At 31.4% G+C, this 12,173-nt stretch overlaps 1 long non-coding RNA gene across 1 annotated transcript in view; it reads right to left on the bottom strand.

Annotated features, from left to right (window-relative positions):
• Positions 1–4,665: 4,665 nt before the first annotated feature.
• LOC127731902 (uncharacterized) overlaps positions 4,666–12,173 on the bottom strand; it is a 33,236-nt gene continuing 25,728 nt past the window's right edge. The window contains exon 2 of the long non-coding RNA XR_007995905.1: positions 4,666–4,862. This is a non-coding gene — a long non-coding RNA (uncharacterized LOC127731902). The remainder of the gene's footprint in view (positions 4,863–12,173) is intronic.

Raw genomic sequence — 12,173 nt, 5'->3', positions numbered from 1 at the left:
AAATGTTATATGCGATTAACCGTCAGAATCAGCGACCATGTTTGAACTAGCACACATGAGCAAGTGTGAGATTAAATTATGGATCCAAATTCTTCAATCAAAGTGCTTTAGAACACAGAAGGGTAAAGTTTGCAAAAAATATGCAATTTTGTGAATTTAAAATAAAACATTGAACTGTCTTTAGTTAGGCAAATAATTTGAAATTATAAATTTGAGTTGAAGTAATCTTCCTTTGTTCATGATTGTAAAGTAGTAGTTTAACCTATTTTTATTCATACACAATGCATTTCTTCTGTAAATTCTAATAAAGATTTTTTTCATAAGTATGATGATTTAAATACACAGTCTATTTGCAATTGAATATATTACCCTTCTGTGTTTTAAAGCACTTTTATTGAAGAATTTGGATGCATAATAATCGTTTATAAAGTGCTTGACATTGACTCATTGAATTAAACGAATAAACAATTTACTGTCAATAGTTTGTTTGAACTATGAAAAAGTATGATTAACCTTTCAAGAGTTATTTATCAAGTCAATTCAATATGCGGTCAATGGTTTTATTTTCATTTACCAGAAGATATGAGTAATGTTAACTTGTATATGTAAATTTGTAAAATTTTTATTTTATTTTCAAGAAGTATCTTTCCTTGATTTTCTACAAAGAATTACTTATAAAAGTGTAACCTTGTATCTCAAGAACTAATCAAAGACAAATGTTGTGTGCATAGATGTAAAGTAATTGCGCCAGGCCTTCAAAAAATTGCTCCTTGATGACTTGTAAATGAGCAGTATTTTGAAGATAACAGGCAAATGAAATTTTCATTGTCCATGACATCATACTTTTAAAAATAGTTAAGACAACTATTAACGACACACTATTAGAACAATGTAGTCAAGTGATTTAAAGATTAGAGGAAAACAAGACTTTTTTACTTATATAAGTAAAACATTGAATGGCTTAGGGTTAAAACTCTACCTCATAATAATTTACATGTCCCAGTAAATAAAAGCACTTGAAGACGGATCACCCCCAGCTTTAGTGGGGTTCGTTTTGTTCAGTCTTAATTCTGTAGGTTGTATTTTGTGTACTATTGTTTGTATGTTGGTTCTTCGTTTTTGGCCATGGCGTTGTCAGTTAAAGTTCGACTAATGGGTTTGGATGTCCCTCTAGTATCTGTCGCCCCTCTTGTATAAGTATACACCCCTGACTGAAAGGGTTTTGATTGCGTTTAAGGCACTATAATCCTGAAAATGCTAAAAATTAATATGTTTATTTACGTTCATGTATTTTCCGCAATAAAATAACGTGGAAATAACTACTTAAACTCAAATGTGCTTTGTAAACGTGCACGTATCAGGTTCTTGCTTTAACATTGTCAAATCAACATCCCATAATAGGAAATGTTTCTGACATTTCGATTTTGCATTAATAAAGAGTCTAAAGCAGATGTTAGTACACTGATGTTGCACACTTCGAATGATGTCAATGTAACAGTTTATAGTAGAACATGGAGTTCAAATCAAAACTCAAAAAATTTAAATCGTTTTCATGTCAATCGTTGTTATGATGCTCAAATGATTAATCTGATTGCATTTGATTACAAAGTCTATATGAATAAAAACTGCGATAAAAATATTTGGCTGGCTCATTTTTGTTTTGAGAAGTTAAAATGATATTGCGAATAGAAATAGTGAAAGTGTCAAAGATCAAACCAAACCCTAACCCTAACCCTTACCCAAACCAAACCAAACCCTAACCCTAACCCAAACCAAACCAAAGAGCAGAAAAAAGCTCAAGGCCACAACTGGGTCTTCAACACAGCGAGAAAATCCAGCACCAAGAGGCGGGTTTCAGTTGGCCCCTAAACACAACGGGTACTAGTTCAATGAAAATGGACGTCACATTAAACTGGAAACATTTAAATGAACTAAGATAACAATAATAGTATACAAGACTAACAAAGGATAAAGGTTCCTGACTTGGACATGCGCACAAATGCGGCGAGGTTAAGCATGCTTAGTGAGATCCCAATCCTTCCCTTATACATCTAGCCAATGTAGAATAAACAAACACACCCTTCCCTTATACATCTAGCCAATGTAGAATAAACAAACACACAGCAATACGCACAGTAAAACTCAATTCAAACGAAGTCCGAGTCTAATGACAGAACAGGTAACAGATGAAAATATGCAAAATGACAATGATACATACATTAACAATGGACTTCTAGCAGTTTCTGACATGCAATATCCAGACATCATTTAAATTGATTAGGACATGATCTCTACATTAACAAACTTCTACCAAAGTTTCATAGAATTCTATGAAGTTTTGACAATGTGATTGATGTACAACAAACCCTAACCCAAGACTATCAAACTGTCAACTAGGAAAAAAAGTTATGAAGCCCCTTTATCAGTAATATACGGAACATGAATGAACCGATTTTATTGTTTTGCTTTGTAAACTGTATTTTGGTCATACATAATCTTTTCTCCAACTTACGTTAAATTCAATGAAGATTTGACAAAGTTATTGATGATTGAAAAACTTTAACCATGGCTGTATCTAAATGTTTACTGTCTAAACAAGTAAGTTTATCTAATACATGTAATATAAAAATATAGAAAAATGGAAACAAATATTTACAAAATGTTGCCTTGTTAGAAATCTCTAAAATATAAATAAGCTTCTGTTCCACTTTCATAAAATTCCAAAAAGGTTTGATGTCTAATTTATTTTAACTAATTACATAAAAAATGATTCACTCGGTCTACATGTATCGCAATTTCGGGGAAAATGCCGCTATCAGCGCAATCTCGGATTCGTTCACTTGGTAAGAAAAGAAAACTGAGAACTTTACTCAAATATCAATTTACTTGAGCTTTGCATTGACCAATGGGATCAATTTCTAACATGCTAAATAAACTTACACGTATTAATATAGAGACAAACTTACATCGGATATATATCTCCATGCTGTATTTGAATAAGCAGTGTCTATTCTATTACTATCATGATGAGCTAGTTTATTCCTGTAACATTTTATCCTGGCAAGATCTGATCCTGGAGTTGTTTCTCCTGGTAGTGGTAGACTGTCAAATCCATTGATTGGTGGACTGATAGAAGTCAAGTTTCTGATAAGACAGATCATCAACGTTACATCAAATGTTTTTGAATCTGGAACCCCTGTAATATCATTAGCAAGAGAAATGTATTACTAACAGTCATAAAACCAATGTTAAAAGTTGTAATGCTGGAGTATTTAATTCGCCAGTTTCAATATTAGATCTAGCTATGTTTAGATAAAATGTTACTATAAGAATACTGACAAAAATATTTGATACTTCTTGAACATGTCGAAGATATATTTACTATTATATCTATGAAAAAATGAAAATCTCTTTTATATGAGGCCTTGGTTTTTGTTTACAGAATTTGTATATATTTATTCACAATCAGGACATTCATGATAATTTCAGGGTGAGCAAAAAATTGAAATCAAATTTTATGCGTTGTTTTTTTTTTCTGTTTTCACGAAAGACAGCAAATGGAGTGAATGTAAAGACGTCATAAACAATCATAGTAAAACATGTATCAGAATTATTTTTTGTGGATCGAATAAGTCTCTACTAAATGGTAAACCCTTGTTGCACTTTCAATTTTGACATTTTGTTCCTTTTGAAAGCTAAACATGATTAGTATATGCAAACCTATTTTCAGTTAATGTGTTAAACTTAAGTAGATGAATACGGATTCACAATAGGTCGAACTATTCTCTTGAAACTGTACAAAACATCAGTCATGTTTTTTAGCTTATTTGGACAAATTTTGGGCAAACCTAATGCTTACATCAACATATTTGTTTTCAAAATTTCGGTTTTACTAGTACTTGAAAAAGAAAAGATTTTTAAAATTTCTTGTCTAAATCTTAGCGTATGCCCCTGTAAAGTTTTTTCCGTTAGAGCGGGTCCATTTGGTTTATAAGAATGAGTCTATGAAACACAATTTATATCCAAAATTTGTTCCAAATAAAATCAAATCTAATGATGACAAAAAAAACCAAGCTTATTGAAAAGGGCTATTAACATAGATTTTTCGTTCCTTTGAATTATTTGCTTTAACAACATTTCCAGATCTGTTCCTATGTATATTTATATTTATATCTTTAAGAACACGAACACAGCAGATTATTTTGAGATTTTTATTCATCACGATGTGTTATCATTTCTGTTTAAATATGATACAGTGATGAATATAAGAAATGTGATTACCTAGAAATGCCGATTGATATTCTAGGAATAATGAATTTGCGTAAAGGTACATGCATGAAATTTTGAAACGTTACTTGTTTGAGTAATGCCGTTGGCTGTCTTGATTGATGCTTTATACATCTAGCACATCAATACAGAAATGAACTTAATTAAGCAACAGTTTGTAAACAGAAAAAATGTAATGACAAAATATTGAAGATGTCATTTATAAATAAGGTTTTTTTTCGGTGTTAGCCATGATCATTAAAAAATATTTTGTGAACCGCATTCTTCCATTGATGAAGTCATCTATAAACATACCATTTCTTGGAATTAAAAGATTCCACTGAGTCTGATTTATGATTCTCTTTACTTTTAAGTCCAAAAGAGTGTTGTGGCTTGTACTCAGTGTTGAGGGTAGAGAGGTAGGTGAAAATTCTCTGTCAAAATAAGTACGGACAGCTCTAGGTGTCACTCCTTTTAACAACAACGCTAACCGGACATAATTCTCCTCTTCTATAGAAAGAGGTGCCATGATTTCAGGAATGTCACTGTTTAACGATAGAAGCCTATATCTTGGTAACTAAATGGTTCGTGTATTCCTGAAAAAAATAAAGATGTTACTATAAATGAATAAGATATGATGATAGTAACTTGAGGATGTTGATATAATTTATCATAAGATTAAGATAAACAAAAAGTTTCCAAGGAGCATCGACTATATTTTCCACAAACAATAATCTTAAATAAAAAAAAACTTCATGGCGTTGTTTATTTAATTTATTTTGTTAGTTTGAACGACCCTTTGGTATCTTTCACCTCTCTCGTAAAAAATAAAATTAAGATTGGAAACATATAATTTGTCAAAGAGACATCAGCCCAATCAGAGAGCAGAAAACAGCCCAAGGCCACCAATGCGTCCTTAACACAGCGAAAAATCCAAGCACCCAGAGGCGGGCTTCAACTAGCTCATAAACAATAATATATACTAGCAAAAATTGAAGTCACACTAAGCTCTGAAACATATCAATGAACCAAAATGAAATTAAAAAAAAAACAACATATAAGACTAACAAATTCAAGAAGTTCTAGACTTGAAACAGGTTGAGTATCTCAAACTTCCACCTATACCTCAATACACACAGTAAAATTCAGTTTAATAGTAAAAAAGAGTCTGATGTTAGAATAGGTTACAGAAGATACTAAGCAAAAAATTGTCTTCATTGGCTGTCGATACATGTTCATCGATTTGATTCCAATTCTCATTTTTGATTTATAACATACTGAAACGTATATCGAAAAAATAAAAAGTCTAAAACAAACAATTTACATGGCATGGGTTCGATAATATATATCATCGTTTAATGTGTTATTTAGTCTAAACGCCATCTTATCAACTGGTATAAGCAATATAAAAATAAATATAGATGAAATAGATAGCAAACTCGTGCAATGAATTTTTCTAGGTCAGTTTAATTTTTTACATGTATTACAGGTTACAAATATGTGTCAATCATCGTTTTTACCTGTATAAGAATGAGTTTTTGTGGATTGAATCAATCAATCAAATGATTTGCTTATGTTTTTTTTTCAATGTTGACATTCTTTTCCTTTTAATAACCGAACACGCATTTTATGCGTAATCCATCTCTAGCTAAGTAAAACTGAAGGTCACATGACTACGGATTCAATGAGGTCGAATTATTCACTTGTAAGTGAACAATTCATCATCGATGTTTCTTCCATTATTTTGACAAAATTGAACCATACTAGCTGGTAAAAGCGAATTATTATTTCACTATTTCAGTTAAATAATCATTGAACAAAAAAAATCATATTGTAATTTTGTTATATATCTCGTGGTTAGTGCCCATTTAGGAGGAAAAACTCCAATAAGGAATTGTCTGATAGTTTTGGTAGAAAAACTAGCTGCAGGTACACATGGTAGATATAAGGTTAATTTTGACATTTAGATATTTCTACATAATCAGATTTTTTATAATAGTTTAAATTTAACGGACAATACTAGTATTTTACCACTATGTACTAGCATAACCCTTGGTGACAAAGTTGTTTAGAAGGAGGGGAAATCAAACATAACTCGTTTAACTTACTTCCCACGGGATGATTGAGGACAAGTGTGGTTCCAATAGGTCGAGTAATTTCAGAGGAGAAGACAGCTATAAAAATCCTCGAAATGGCAATTGTAAAACAATTCAATTGAATTCAAACTCACGGCCTAAATTATGTACAAAAACAAATAAGTAACACAGCAACAGACGAATTACAGGCTCCTGACTTGGGACACGCACATACAAATTGTGGCGGGATTAAATATGTTAGTCGACAGCCAACCCTCTACCTGACCTGGGACAGTAGTGTAACAGTATAACATATTAAGAAAAAAGTATGAAAATCAGTTGCAAAAGGCTCAACTCATCAGATGGATACAAATAGAAATACATCTAACAAAAACACGGAGTGGACCTCCATAGGAGGTTGTACATTCCAACAACAAAAAACACTAAGTACAGATCTGACAGTAATCGCAGTTATTGACAGCTAGTTCAAAGCCAATAACAGCTAATCAAAAAATCATGCATCTGAGACTAAATCATCATTTAAAGTCTGACAAAGTGCCAAATTACTGTGATGATTCATAAAAAAATATATTTTTATTTTTTCTTGACAAACTGCTTCATTTAAACTGGTATGTGGCGCCGTTTAAGTCCACAATTCCTCTTAAGTCCACAACAAATTTCCGCTAGAGTCCACAACGCCGTTAAAGTCCACAAACTTTCCGCTAAAGTCCACAAAATGACCTCCGCTAAAGTCCACAAAAAACACCGTTAAAGTCCACAATAACAAGTTCTGCTAAAGTCCATAAAAACACCGTTAAAGTCCACACAACTTTTTTTTTATTATTAAAAGATCAATTCGCTTTTTTTATAATAGATCTAATAAAAAGCATGAACTTCTGTTCTTGGAAAGTATTTCTTATCCGCTTGCATTATATTTTTGATAAATGAAAAGATTCTGATTTTGATCCCCATAACAGATCTTTGTATTGTGATTTTCTATGAATCAAACAGGCAACATTTCTGAAAATTTATCTAGCTATGGTGCTCTTTTTGTATTTTCTTTGGTAACCATTTATACACACTGACATATCTTGGAGCCTATATTTGACATTGAAATTTCGTTTGTAAATATCTTTGCAAATATCAAATAACATAAGAACGAAATCCATTCAGTTTCTGTTAGGCTCCACAGCAGCCAAAACGGTCCCTTATTCCAAAAATAGACTTTAAACCATAATGTTCATGTTTGAATTCAAAATAATGATAAATAACAGAATTCCACACATGCATTTTATGGTGCTAAGCAGATTTCGAATACTCATTAGTTTGCATGTTTGTTTGGTTTTCAAAAAGGAAAACGTATTTGTTTCAGAATGCGTTGAAGATGAATTGAATAGATTATACGCAGATGCGATTCTGTATAATGTCTTACCCATGATGAGTACAAGTATAAAAGATTTGCGCACCTTTTAAGAATGAAGCGCTTGCACGCTTCATACAAAATGTACTTCGGTCAACGCTTTTACACCCTAATGAATTTACAAAAAGAAGCATTCAATTCTTAAATACAGGCATTTGTTAAAATCTTACACTAATATTATTACAATTACAATAAAGAGAATAAGCGAACATTCAATCAATTGAAATGAATTATTTATTTTCTTTTTTGGCACTCTCGCCCACAAGGAACATTAGATTTTTTACATTTACATGTTTTGTGCATGCATATTCCTTTCCATTTACGTTTTTAGTAAAGTTTCTAAATATTCTAAAAACTTTTCTTTCCACATTATGTTTACTTCCAATAACTTCAATTTCACCGAGCATAATTCAATTTCGTTTATTACAGACATGCTAAATACAGAAGATTACCATATCAAATGAACGTGACTTTTTTGAATAATTAAAATATAAAGTTTATATTTCAATTGCAATTGAACTTTTTGTATTATTTTAAGATTTCATTTATGTTGATCTGTAATGTACATTTGTATCTAATACACAAAATTAGGCAGACCGTACGCGTACAGTCCGACCGTATGCGTATTTTGGAAAAAGTAAGCATTTGCTCCAGACCGTACGCGTACGGTCCAAATATTAATATGGTCTGGAACATATATGTTGTAGGTCGCTGTAAACAATTTGAAGGTGCAAATTTGATCAAAACACTCTATAATAAATTGGCTGAACTTGCATAAACTAGGTTTCAGATTTAGATAAAAAATCATCAGACTCTAATACCATGAATTTGCAGATTACTTTAAACAAGACCGTTGACCACCCACTTTACTTCCGGTTAATCAGTTAATAGGTATAATGACCTGGTAGGCAAACATTTCCAATTGACAACATTAAAATTAAAATATTACTCTGATTTCAAGTTTGCCAGGAATTACTAAACAAATCAAAGTGGCGGCTCGTGTCTTAGTTTCTTCCCTTGATTTGTTTGGTACAAAAAAATAGGAAAGGCGATCAACATTACTTTTGTTTTTTGGTTTATGAGAATTGATAATAATGAAGTATAGAAAAAAGTAAAATCACAAAAATACTGAACTCCGAGGAAAATTCAAAAAGGAAAGTCCCTATTCAAATGACAAAATCAAAAGCTCAAACACATCAAACGAATGGAAAACAACTGTCATATTCCTGACTTGATACAGGCATTTTCGTATTTAGAAAATGGTGGATTGAAACTGGTTTTAAAGCTAGCTAAACCTCTCACTTGTATGATAGTCGCATCAAATTCCATTATATTGACAACGATGCGTGAACAAAACAGACACCATAGGTAAAAATGTCAAAAATAGGGGTACAGCAGTCAACATTGTGTTATCATCTTAATCACTATAAAACAAACAAATGTAACGAAGTAGCACAAAAAGGCATACATCAAATTTAACATCCTCATTTTGCTATTTTATTATATGATTTTATTTATCTATATAAAATCCACCCATAAAGGATGGAAGGTTTTAAGTACTGGCGTAAAATCGCGCGTTTGAAATTCGTACAGGTAGACATAAAATAATTTTGTCGTTCAAAGTATGACGAGATACATAAGTACAGAGTCACGTAAAATGAATATCACAAAAAACAGACTTAACAATAAAAGTAATATTAATCAATAAAATAATTTTGTGGTTCAAAGTATGACGGGATACATAAGTACAGAGTCACGTCAAATTTATATCACAAAAAACAGACTTAACAGTAAAAGTAATATTAATAAATAAAATAATTTTGTCGTTCAAAGTATGACGGGATATATAAATACAGAGTCACTTTAAAATTAATAAACAACAGGAAATTCTGTACAGCATATACATATCTAAATATTATTAAAACTAGAGTATCATGTGATCTTAAGCTTGTATCGTTCACTTGACCTAAATATCATCATTGTTGGTTTTAAGGAACACATAGTTTAAGCTTTTTCTATTGAAGCGTATTCTAAACTTTGGACCTCTAGTGCTCGGTCCCCATGGCCATGCATTTCTTTAAACTTAAATCTTCACATCCATTCTACTGAAGCTTCGTAGAAAAATCTAACATCTTACATATCTTATATGACCAACAGGGTCATGTACTTGACTTGAATTTCAACCGTACAATAATGGCTTCGATATAACCCTTTACTCATAATCTTATACCGAAATTTACATCTTTAGGACCCTGTAACTTACACATTCTCAGTCAAACAATCATGTACTTCGTAATTGGTGAACAAGGTAAATTCAAAACTAAATTAAATGTACGAATACTCAGAATTCTTATCTAACTATTTCATTTGTGTTAAAAATCTAACACTGTCTTTTATAATAACTAGCAAGTACCTGATAGACAAGCATTCTGCATTAAATAAATGAAAATATAACTTCTTCCTCTTTTTGTAAAAATCAACATAACTTTATAAAGTAATTGTTTTTTACATTTTTTTAGTAGTTCACCTACTAATTATATCAAATTTTAATCACTTTAATCACATCAAATCCAATGTACGGATGTTCCAGACCATATGCGCATTTAGACCATACGCGTATATGGTCTGGACCGTAGACGAACTTATTCAAAATACGTATACGGTCGGACCGTACGCGTGCCATGCCGTCTGCCTAATTTTAAGAAATTTGTCAAATCTAAAATTAAAAAATGAAATAAAAACTTTAACTAAATACAAAAGTCACGCTACATTGTAACTTTATCAGCTAATCTCCTGTATTAAGTATGAAATTGAGTTAAAATGCTCACTGAAATTGAAGTTATTTGAAATACAAATAATGTTGGAAGATAAGTTTTTAGAAAATTTAGGAACTTTACTACAAAAACCGTCAAGCCAGCTGTTTACTTGTGAGAAGACTGATAGTATTAAACTGAAATGCTTAATATTAATTTCGACAGTTTCTCATGTATTATAAGTGATATAAAAGTCATGTATACATCTTGTGTATTGAATGATTGTAAGGTGTACATGACTGTCTGTCTGGTCTGTGTCATATTTCCTTGACCTAATTTAATGGTTCATTAGTCAAAGTTCTTAATTCTTCTTGATGATTGATTCCGAGATACTTTAAGCGATAGTTAACTTAACTTGGTATATCATGGGATGAATTTATACGGCCTCCATGTCTGTCTGAAAAGATTTATCTCACCTTGACATCATGTTCATTGATCATTGAATTAATAATTTAATATATTGCTTGTTGTAAAAAAAAAATGTTCACTTTCAAATAACCTCAATTATAAACACTACAACAGGGAAGACATTTAAGTGTGTCCAGTCTTGTTATAATAATTATGTATACAATGTAGGTTCTTAAATACGTAAATCCGATAGCAATTACCAATACAAATATATTGGATGGAGAGTGTTCTCATTGGCACTCATACCACATCTTATTTACACAAGTACATGGGGTCATGATGATGTACCCTGTCCTCCCCCTGTTTTACGATGCAATATTTTGTCAAAGTTCTGATTTCAAGCCATTTATATAGATAACGTTTACCTATCTATTCCTTGTCATCTATACTGATATTTTTACTTATTTGTGCTGTTTTACTATCTAGCTATTTTTTCGACTTTTATATCGGCAAACTATATAAAAGTTGAAAAAATAGATAGAGGGGAGTGCAGTATACATTATTATGACCCCATGTTCATGTGCTTATGTTTAGTAACAATTTAATTAAAACTAGCAAATTCGAATTATATGTCGAATTTCTTGTCGGTGCTCATGTTTTTAAACATCAACATAAAAAAAGCATTATTTATAACATGTCCCGAGACTTTTGCTCTGTACATTTATAGTCACGTAAAAAAGTGATTATATACAAAGAATAAGAAAAAAAAAAACTGTACTTGAAGAATGCAGTAATTATGTAATAACTAACGAATTTACTATGACTAGATAACTTTTTAGAAATGGTGTCCAAATTGGCCTGTTTGATTCATTGATCGGATCATCATAGTAAAGATTTACAATAACTGTCTGAATCCAACCCAAGTCCGACTACGAGTCGTAGTACGACAGTTTTAATGACAGGGGCTATCTCAAAACAATAAAAAATATTGTAAACATTGTTCTTTTAATTATTGTATACTAGTTGAAAAGTTGTTTTCGGCGATTAACAAAACTCCCAAAAACTTCAAAAATGGCTTTTAGCTTGTAAAAAGGATGCCTCAAAAGAATTCCCATGACCTTATAGCATTTCAACTCGCCAATAACATGTTCAACCGTGACGGAAACTCGGTATTTTGATATAAGTCTGTTTAATTTTCTTCACTTTCTTTTTAAATTCTCCGGCTTTCTGGTTATTGATTGTCTGGTGTAA

Source organism: Mytilus californianus, unplaced genomic scaffold (assembly GCF_021869535.1).
Source record: "Mytilus californianus isolate M0D057914Y unplaced genomic scaffold, xbMytCali1.0.p SCAF_21, whole genome shotgun sequence".
Classification (NCBI taxonomy): Eukaryota; Metazoa; Mollusca; class Bivalvia; order Mytilida; family Mytilidae; genus Mytilus; species Mytilus californianus.
The sequence above is the reverse complement of the archived record's forward strand: the minus strand, read 5'-3'. Positions and strand labels throughout refer to the sequence as shown.